Here is a 10,313-nt window from a genome sequence, read left to right as displayed (position 1 = left end):
GTCTGGAGGAAGTGACACACAGAGATAGGGAGGGGGTGGAGGGGGTGACACACACAGAGATAGGGAGGGGGTGTAGGGGGGTGACACACACAGAGATAGGGAGGGGGTGTAGGGGGGTGACACACACAGAGATAGGGAGCGGGTGTAGGGGGGTGACACACACAGAGATAGGGAGGGGGTGTAGGGGGGCTGGAGGGGGGTGACACACACAGAGATAGGGAGGGGGTGTAGGGGGTGACACACACAGAGATAGGGAGGGGGTGTAGGGGGGTGACACACACAGAGATAGGGAGGGGGTGTAGGGGGGTGACACACACAGAGATAGGGAGGGGGTGTAGGGGGGTGGAGGGGGGTGACACACACAGAGATAGGGAGGGGGTGTAGGGGGGTGACACACACAGAGATAGGGAGGGGGTGTAGGGGGGCTGGAGGGGGGTGACACACACAGAGATAGGGAGGGGGTGTAGGGGGCTGGAGGGGGGTGACACACACAGAGATAGGGAGGGGGTGTAGGGGGGGTGACACACACAGAGATAGGGAGGGGGTGTAGGGGGGCTGGAGGGGGGTGACACACACAGAGATAGGGAGGGGGTGTAGGGGGCTGGAGGGGGGTGACACACACAGAGATAGGGAGGGGGTGTAGGGGGGCTGGAGGGGGGTGACACACACAGAGATAGGGAGGGGGTGTAGGGGGGTGACACACACAGAGATAGGGAGGGGGTGTAGGGGGGTGACACACACAGAGATAGGGAGGGGGTGTAGGGGGCTGGAGGGGGGTGACCCACACAGAGATAGGGAGGGGGTGTAGGGGGCTGGAGGGGGGTGACCCACACAGAGATAGGGAGGGGGTGTAGGGGGCTGGAGGGGGGTGACACACACAGAGATAGGGAGGGGGTGTAGGGGGCTGGAGGGGGGTGACCCACACAGAGATAGGGAGGGGGTGTAGGGGGGTGACACACACAGAGATAGGGAGGGGGTGTAGGGGGGTGACACACACAGAGATAGGGAGGGGGTGTAGGGGGCTGGAGGGGGGTGACCCACACAGAGATAGGGAGGGGGTGTAGGGGGCTGGAGGGGGGTGACACACACAGAGATAGGGAGGGGGTGTAGGGGGCTGGAGGGGGGTGACACACACAGAGATAGGGAGGGGGTGTAGGGGGCTGGAGGGGGGTGACACACACAGAGATAGGGAGGGGGTGTAGGGGGGGCTGGAGGGGGTGACACACACAGGGATAGGGAGGGGGTGTAGGGGGGGCTGGAGGGGGGTGACCCACACAGAGATAGGGAGGGGGTGTAGGGGGCTGGAGGGGGTGACACACACAGAGTTTGGGAGGGGGTGTAGGGGGGTGGAGGGGGGTGACACACACAGAGATAGGGAGGGGGTGTAGGGGGGTGGAGGGGGGTGACACACACAGAGATAGGGAGGGGGTGTAGGGGGGTGACACACACAGAGATAGGGAGGGGGTGTAGGGGGCTGGAGGGGGTGACACACACAGAGATAGGGAGGGGGTGTAGGGGGCTGGAGGGGGGTGACACACACAGAGATAGGGAGGGGGTGTAGGGGGCTGGAGGGGGTGACACACACAGGGATAGGGAGGGGGTGTAGGGGGCTGGAGGGGGGTGACCCACACAGAGATAGGGAGGGGGTGTAGGGGGCTGGAGGGGGTGACACACACAGGGATAGGGAGGGGGTGTAGGGAGCTGGAGGGGGGTGACATAGAGATAGGGAGGGGGTGTAGGGGGCTGGAGGGGGTGACACACACAGAGATAGGGAAGGGGTGTAGGGGGGTGACACACACAGAGATAGGGAGGGGGTGTAGGGGGCTGGAGGGGGTGACACACACAGGGATAGGGAAGGGGTGTAGGGGGGTGACACACACAGAGATAGGGAGGGGGTGTAGGGGGCTGGAGGGGGTGACACACACAGGGATAGGGAGGGGGTGTAGGGGGCTGGGGGGGGTGACACACACAGAGATAGGGAGGGGGTGTAGGGGGCTGGAGGGGGTGACACACACAGAGATAGGGAAGGGGTGTAGGGGGGTGACACACACAGAGATAGGGAGGGGGTGTAGGGGGCTGGAGGGGGTGACACACACAGGGATAGGGAGGGGGTGTAGGGGGCTGGGGGGGGTGACACACACAGAGATAGGGAGGGGGTGTAGGGGGCTGGAGGGGGTGACACACACAGAGATAGGGAAGGGGTGTAGGGGGGTGACACGCACAGGGATAGGGAGGGGGTGTAGGGGGCTGGAGGGGGGTGACACACACAGAGATAGGGAGGGGGTGTAGGGGGCTGGAGGGGGGTGACACACACAGAGATAGGGAGGGGGTGTAGGGGGCTGGAGGGGGGTGACACACACAGAGATAGGGAGGGGGTGTAGGGGGGTGACACACACAGAGATAGGGAAGGGGTGTAGGGGGGTGACACGCACAGGGATAGGGAGGGGGTGTAGGGGGCTGGAGGGGGGTGACACACACAGAGATAGGGAAGGGGTGTAGGGGGGTGACACGCACAGGGATAGGGAGGGGGTGTAGGGGGCTGGAGGGGGGTGACACACACAGAGATAGGGAGGGGGTGTAGGGGGCTGGAGGAAGGGACAGAGATACGGACGGGGCAGTATGAGACATCGCCCCAGTGGATCTATTATTTTCGTTTCCCAGAAGCACTCGACAGAACTTTAAAGTCTCTGCTGTCCCTGTCCTGGGACTGTTTGACGGGGGGATGGGCAGAGGGAGCTTCACTCTTTATCTCACCCCGTGCTGTCCCAGTCATAAAGTCCTGGGGACGTACAGCATGAAAACAGACCCTTCGGCCCGTCCCGTCTGTGCTGACCCAGATACCCCTAACCTAACCCAGTCCCCATTCCCCAGCACTCGGCCCCATCTCCCTCTAAACCCTTCCTGTTCCTGTCCCCCATCCAGATGCCTTTTAAATGCTGTCATTGTACCAGCCCCCAGCACTTCCTCTGGCAGCTCCTCCCACGCACGCACCACCCTCTGGGGGGAAAAAGTTACCCCTCGGGTCCCTCGTTCCCCTCTCATCTTAAACCTCACTCTGGAGTTGAGGGGACTCTGTGTTTGAACATGTTGGGGGGGGGGGGTGGGGGACATTAACCTTTCCCTCTAGGGAGAAGATCCTTGCCCTGTATCGGACTTACCCCGGACTACGGTCTGTTCGTTGGGGATGGTGTCGGGGGCGGGGGAGGGGGGTGGGTGTGGGGGGGAAGGGTCCACGCTTCGGGAGGGAGAGGGCAGAGCAAGACGCGTAGGAAGAGCCGAGGACGGGGGGATTGTCGTGGGGGTGGGGAGGAAGTGGAGCCACAGATTTCAGGAAATGGCGCGGTCACGCAAGTTAGAGGAACACTGGTGGGTAACTCGCTCTTCTCAAATCGCTCCACAGACGTTCGGAGAGAGAGAGAGAGAGAGAGAGAGAGAGAGAGACGTTGGTCTCCCTGCAGCTTCCCCGGGAGTTCAGGCCCCATCTCCCTGGAGATGGAGTCCAACTGGAGCTGCGACCCCTCGCTGTCCGAGTACCGCTACTTTGGGGCATCGCTGGGGCTGTTGGTGACCGCGGTGGGAGGCACCGGGAATCTGCTGACCGTCCTGGCCTTCGCGGTGGACCCCCGCTTGAGGAGCAGCTTCAACCTGCTGATCCTGAACCTGACGCTGTCCGACCTCCTCTACTGCGCCTTCCTGCAGCCCGTGACCGCGGCCAGCTACCTGAGGATGGGCTGGATCGGTGGGGGGGGGGGGCCGCACCTCCTGCCGGGTCTTCGGCCTCCTGCTGTTCACCTCCAATTCCACCTCCATCCTCTCGCTGGGGCTGATCGCCGGGGCCCGGTACGCCCTGGTGCGGGGGGCAGGGCGCCCGCGGCTGGCCCACCCCCGCTGCCCCCGGGGCGTCCTGACGCCCGTCCTCCTGGCGGGCACCTGGCTCCTCTCCCTGTCCCTCTTCACCCCGCTCTGGCCCGTCTTCGAGTTCCAGCCGGCTGTCTGCACCTGCAGCTTCAACCGCGAGACGGGGAGGCCGTACACCAGCGTCCTGATGGTGCTGCTTTTCGGGGTGGGCCTGTCCTCCATTGGCGTCTTCTACTGCCTCCTGGCCAAGAGGGTGAGTGACGCACGCCGCGCGCTGGAGGCGCACCGGCAGCAAAGGACGGCCCCGGGTGAGATTGAGCGCTCCACTGCCTCGTGGCAGTCCGAGGGAGCTTCGGCGCCCCCTCCTCCCCAGCCCCGGGCGGGGTCGGACTCCCACCGCGTCACCCGAATGTGCGTCGCCTCCTTCTGCGTCTTCGTGGCCTGCTACCTGCCCTTCTGCCTCCTCAACGTCCTGGACCGCGGCTCCCGGGCTCCGGCGATGGTCCACGCCATCGTTGCCGGCCTCACCTGGCTCAACGGCTGTGTCAACCCCTTCCTCTACGCCTTCATGAACCGCCAGTTCTCCCAGGCCTACCGGCGGCTGTTCCACCAGGTGTGGGCGCGGTGTGCGCGGTGGAGCCCCAACATCGTCAGTCACCGGGCCGGAGACCAATCCGCGAGCGGGCAGATCCTAAGCTCATCGGGACCTGCAGAAATGACACCAACAACACTTCCCCCAAGTCAACAGGCGTCTCACTGTTCTCCGCAGTAAAAGGGCTTTTTTTTGGAGAAGATTCTAAATCTCTTGTTTGGATATTTCTTCTTAAATTCCTGATTTTATACATTTTATACTGAAATCCCATGCTTATATAGCTTTATTGTAAATCTCCTGCTTATATATTATTTTTTCCTAAATCCCTGCTATACACATTTCCCCTAAATCCCTTATTTATATAACATTTTCCTTAAATCTCTCACTGACATAATGCTTTCAATAAATTCCTGTTGATAAATTGTTTCCCTAAATCCCCTGTTGATATATTGTTTTCCAAAATCCCCCATTGATCATTTGTTTTCCAAAATCCCCTGTTGATAATTTGTTTCCCTAAATCCAGGCACAATTTAGCACGGCCAATCCCACCCTAACCTACTCATCCCTGGGCCCTACGGGGACAATTTAGCACGGGCAACCCCACCCTAACCTGTACATCCCTGGGCACTACGGGACAATTTAGCACGACCAATCCCACCCTAACCTGCACATCCCTGGGCACTACGGGGACAATTTAGCATGGCCAATCCCACCCTAACCTGCACATCCCTGGGCACTACGGGACAATTTAGCACAGCCAATCCCACCCTAACCTGCACATCCCTGGGCACTACGGGACAATTTAGCACGGCCAATCCCACCCTAACCTGTACATCCCTGGGCACGATGGGGACAATTTAGCATGGCCAATCCCACCCTAACCTGCACATCCCTGGGCACTACGGGGACAATTTAGCACGGCCAATCCCACCCTAACCTGCACATCCCTGGGCACTACGGGACAATTTAGCATGGCCAATCCCACCCTAACCTGCACATCCCTGGGCACGATGGGGACAATTTAGCACGGCCAATCCCATCCTAACCTGCACATCCCTTGGACACTACGGGGTCAATTTAGCACGGCCAATCCCACCCTAACCCGCACATTCCGTGGACACCACAGGGACAATTTAGCACGGCCAATCCCACCCTAACCTGCACATCCCTGGGCACGATGGGGACAATTTAGCACGGCCAATCCCACCCTAACCTGCACATCCCTGGGCACGATGGGGACAATTTAGCACGGCCAATCCCACCCTAACCTGTACATCCCTTGGACACTACGGGGACAATTTAGCACGGCAAATCCCACACCGAAACCTGCACATCTTGGGATGCCCACTGCCATCGGCCTGGGAAATCCTTTGCTTGGATGTGGAGGGATCATCTCTCCAGAATGGGGGGGGGGGTCACACCCACCGGCTGTGTTGCTTTTTCTTGCTTTTCCACTTGTGTGCAGCTGATTGGGTGCCAGAGTGTGGAAAACCAAGGAGCCCCTGTTTATGTTCCACACAGCAAGGGGGGGGGGGGGAACGCTTGTTCCCCACTCTGCACCACCTCCCCAGTCTACCTGTGTGCAGGTGGTGTGTGCAAATAACCCATGTGCGGGTATAGTCGATTCATTATTTCCAGCACTCGGTGTCTTTTAATCTCCCACCCAGCGACCGCTAGTCCCTCCAGCCTTAAGTTGACAGTCGGGAGAGAGCTGGAGTCCTGTGCACCACTCAGCATCCTGACTGGTGTGTGAATGGTCTTGGCGAGGACTCAGCTGCCTTTGCAATCTTCCCCTCCGTCCGGTCCACCCTGGTTTCCCACTCGTGTCTCGGTGCGGGGGCCAGACGTCACAGCTTTGGCTCATCGTGTATCGGCGGGGTGAGCGTTCCTTCACCTGTTGCTGGACTCTCCCCGAATAAACCTCGGTCCTTACGGAAATCTGACCCGTGCTTTTCAAAACTAACTGGGTCAAAAAGACCAGCCAACCCTCCGCCATTAATAGACTCTTGCAGCCTTTTCGTCGGACCTGGGCGCTTCCAACTGGGCTCAGTGTTTATTCCCCCACCACCCCCCCCCCCTCCTTGAGCAGATGGGGGTGAGCTGCCTTCTTGAACCGCGGCAGTCCCGCCTGTTGTGAGTTGACCCACAATGTCCCTCGGGGAGGGAATTCCGGGATTCGGACCCTGAAGGAACGGCCGATGTATTTGCATGTCAGGAGAGTGAGGTTGGGGGTGGGGAGCTCACAGGGGGTGGTGTTCCCCATGTATCTGCTGCCCCTCGTCCATCCAGATGGATGTGGGTGTGGGGTTTGGAAGGTGCTGCCTGAGGATCTTTGGTGAGTTTCCGCAGCGCGTCTTGCAGAGGGGACAGACTGCTGCTACTGAGCGTCGAGGGGGTGTTGGAGCTCAGCCCGGCATTCCTAATGAGCCCAGCTGCCAGCGATGGGAGGGAGGGAGTGTGGCAGGTGGTGGGGGGAAGGGGTGACGATTGAGAGGGAAGGGGGCTGTTCTGTTTCCCCCCCCCCCCACCTCTGGACAGTGTGGAGCTTTTTGAGTGTGTGTGGGAGCCAGCCCCCACCCCCCCCACCCCCTGTCCGGGCAAGCGGGGAGTGTTCCCTCACCCTCCTGATTCGTGCCTTGTCGATGGAGGGACAGGCTTCAGGGGAGTGGGGGGAGGGAGTGAGGAGGGGAGTTACTCTCTGCAGGATTCCCAGCCTCTGACCTGCTCCTGGAGCCACAGGATTGATATGGGGCTGGGTCCCAGTTCAGTTTCTACTCAATGGGAACCCCCAGGATGTTGATAGTGGGGGGGGGGAAAGGGGGATTCATTGACGGTAACGCCATTGAACGTCAAGGGGGCGATGGTTAGATTCTCTCTCTCTCTCTCTCTCTCGTTGGAGATGGTAACCCCCAGGATGTTGATAGTGGGGGGGGAAGGGGGATTCAGTGACGGTAACACCATTGAACATCAAGGGGGCGATGGTTAGATTCTCTCTTTGCAGGTGGTAACCCCCAGGATGTTGATAGTGGGGGGAGGGGATTCAGTGACGGTGACGCCATTGAACGTCAAGGGGGTGATGGTAAGATTCTCTGTCTCTTGTTGGAGACGGTAACCTCCAGGATGTTGATAGTGGGGGCGGAAGAGGATTCAGTGACGGTGACACCATTGAAAGTCAAGGAGGCGATGGTTAGATTCTCTCTCTCTCTCGTTGGAGACTGTAACCCCCAGGATGTTGATAGTGGGGGGGGGGGGGGGAAGTGGATTCAGTGACGGTAAGGCCATTGAACGTCAAGGGGGCGATGGTTAGATCCTCTCCCTCATTGGAGATGGTCATAGCCTGGCGTTTGTGGGGCGCGAACGTTACTTTCCCCTCGTCTGACCAAGCTTGGGTATTGGCCGGGTCATGCTGCGTTTGGGGCTGGACAGCTTCAGTGCCTGAGTGAGCGGTGAATGGAGCTGGATATTGTGTAACCTTCAGTGGACATCCCTCACTTTTGACGTTGCGGTGGAGGGGAAAGTCATCGATGAAGCAGCTGAAGGTGGTTGGGGCCCGAGGGCATGACACTGAGGGACCCCCCTCAGAGAGGTCCTGGATCTGGATGTGACTCACCTCCGAGAACCACCACCATCGAACTCTTACAAGGTTTCGGTTCAGGGGCTACCACATCACCAACGCCTCCCCCCACCCCACCACCACAAGTGAGGGGGTGATGAATTATCGACCCACTGCATTCACTGACCCCTAACAACCCCTCTCGGTCTGCCCTCGGCCTGCGACAGGGACGTTTAGCGGCCCCCTCCACCGCATCCGCTGCTCCCACCGTCACCCTGCGATCCCGACAAACCGGGACAGGGCGTATTTACAACGCGGGGCGGGGTGGGGGGGGGGGGGGAGGGGAAGAGACCCTTCGGCCTGCGGTTTCGGTTCTGGACGCTAAACCCCCTTCCAATCCCGTCTCCCAGAACGCGCGTGTTACACCTACCGGAACGGAAGGGAGGTACATCGCAGGAACCGGTGACCCTTCCACCCTCTAGGACCATCCTCACGCTCTGGCTAAACCGAGAAACAAGCCCTTTGCCCTTGCCCGGTGCGGATCCCTCTATCCCCTCCCTGGTCGTGTTACCCATCCACGTGCCTCTTGCCAAGGCGGCTCTATTCCCATCACCCCTTCTGGTGGCACATTCCAGTTGCAATGGCACGTTGCGCTGAGTTGAAGAGATACAGGGGAGGCAGGAGAACAGAGGGATGAGGAGCAGATCAGCCACGACGGGCCGAGTGGCCTGCCTCGGCTCCCGCATCTCACAAAGCAACCCTGGTCCTTCTACCCCCCCTCCCTCGCAGCCCTCCGGAACGGGCAACGCCCTGGTGCAGCTTCTCCACACTCTCTCTCTCTCTCCCTCGCCGAAGTTCCCAGGTCCTTGCAGCCAGGTAGCAACGGGACGCTCGCACGCAACACTCCGAGTGCGGTCGGGACGAGGGTTGGAGACAGGTTGCTGTGCGGGTGGCCGATTCCTGTGGCCGGGCTAAATTGTCCCCGTAGTGCCCAGGGATGTACAGGTTAGGGTGGGATTGGTCGTGCTAAATTGTCCCCATAGTGCCCAGGGATGTATAGGTTAGGGTGGGATTGGCCGTGCTAAATTGTCCCCGTAGTGCCCAGGGATGTGCAGGTTAGGGTGGGATTGGCCGTGCTAAATTGTCCCTGTAGTGCCCAGGGATGTACAGGTTAGGGTGGGATTGGCCGTGCTAAATTGTCCCGTAGTGCCCAGGGATGTGCAGGTTAGGGTGGATTGGCCGTGCTAAATTGTCCCCGTAGTGCCCAGGGATGTGCAGGTTAGGGTGGATTGGCCATGCTAAATTGTCCCTGTAGTGCCCAGGGATGTACAGGTTAGGGTGGGATTGGCCGTGCTAAATTGTCCCCGTAGTGCCCAGGGATGTGCAGGTTAGGGTGGGATTGGCCGTGCTAAATTGTCCCCGTAGTGCCCAGGGATGTACAGGTTAGGGTGGGATTGGCCGTGCTAAATTGTCCCCGTAGTGCCCAGGGATGTGCAGGTTAGGGTGGATTGATTAGATTAGATTAGATTAGATTACTTACAGTGTGGAAACAGGCCCTTCGGCCCAACAAGTCCACACCGCCCCGCCGAAGCGTAACCCACCCATACCCCTACATCTACATTTACCCCTTACCTAACACTATGGGCAATTTAGCATGGCCAATTCACCTGGCCTGCACATCTTTGGACTGTGGGAGGAAACCAGAGCACCCGGAGGAAACCCACGCAGACACGGGGAGAACGTGCAAACTCCACACAGTCAGTCGCCTGAGGCGGGAATTGAACCCGGGTCTCAGGCGCTGTGAGGCAGCAGTGCTAACCACTGTGCCACCGTGCCGCCCACTAAATTGCTAAATTGTCCCCGTAGTGCCCAGGGATGTGCAGGTTAGGGTGGATTGGCCGTGCTAAATTGTCCCCGTAGTACCCAGGGATGTGCAGGTTAGGGTGGGATTGGCCGTGCTAAATTGTCCCGTAGTGCCCAGGGATGTGCAGGTTAGGGTGGGATTGGCCGTGCTAAACTGTCCCCGTAGTGCCCAGGGATGTGCAGGTTAGAGTGGGATTGGCCGTGCTAAATTGTCCGATGCTCCAGGGAAAACAGCCCCAGCCTCTCTCCCAAACCCCCCCAACTCCGGCAACATCCTGGGAAATTTCTCCTTGTCCCTCTCCGGTTTTAATAGCATCCTTCCTAGAACATGGTGACGAGAACCGCACACGGTACTCCTGTCTCTCTGCGTTTTCCTCCCTGTCTGTCACTCTCTCTGCGTCTCTCTCTCTTTCTCTCCCCCCCCCCCCCCACCTCTCTCAGTTCATC

At 59.6% G+C, this 10,313-nt stretch overlaps 1 pseudogene; it reads left to right on the top strand.

Annotated features, from left to right (window-relative positions):
• The first annotated feature begins 3,121 nt into the window (after positions 1 to 3,121).
• Positions 3,122 to 4,742, top strand: LOC140471329 (G-protein coupled receptor 84-like; annotated as a pseudogene).
• Positions 4,743 to 10,313: the final 5,571 nt, after the last annotated feature.

The sequence above is a fragment of the Chiloscyllium punctatum genome, chromosome X (assembly GCF_047496795.1).
Source record: "Chiloscyllium punctatum isolate Juve2018m chromosome X, sChiPun1.3, whole genome shotgun sequence".
Lineage (NCBI taxonomy): Eukaryota > Metazoa > Chordata > Chondrichthyes > Orectolobiformes > Hemiscylliidae > Chiloscyllium > Chiloscyllium punctatum.
This window is presented reverse-complemented; position numbering and strand designations above follow the sequence as displayed.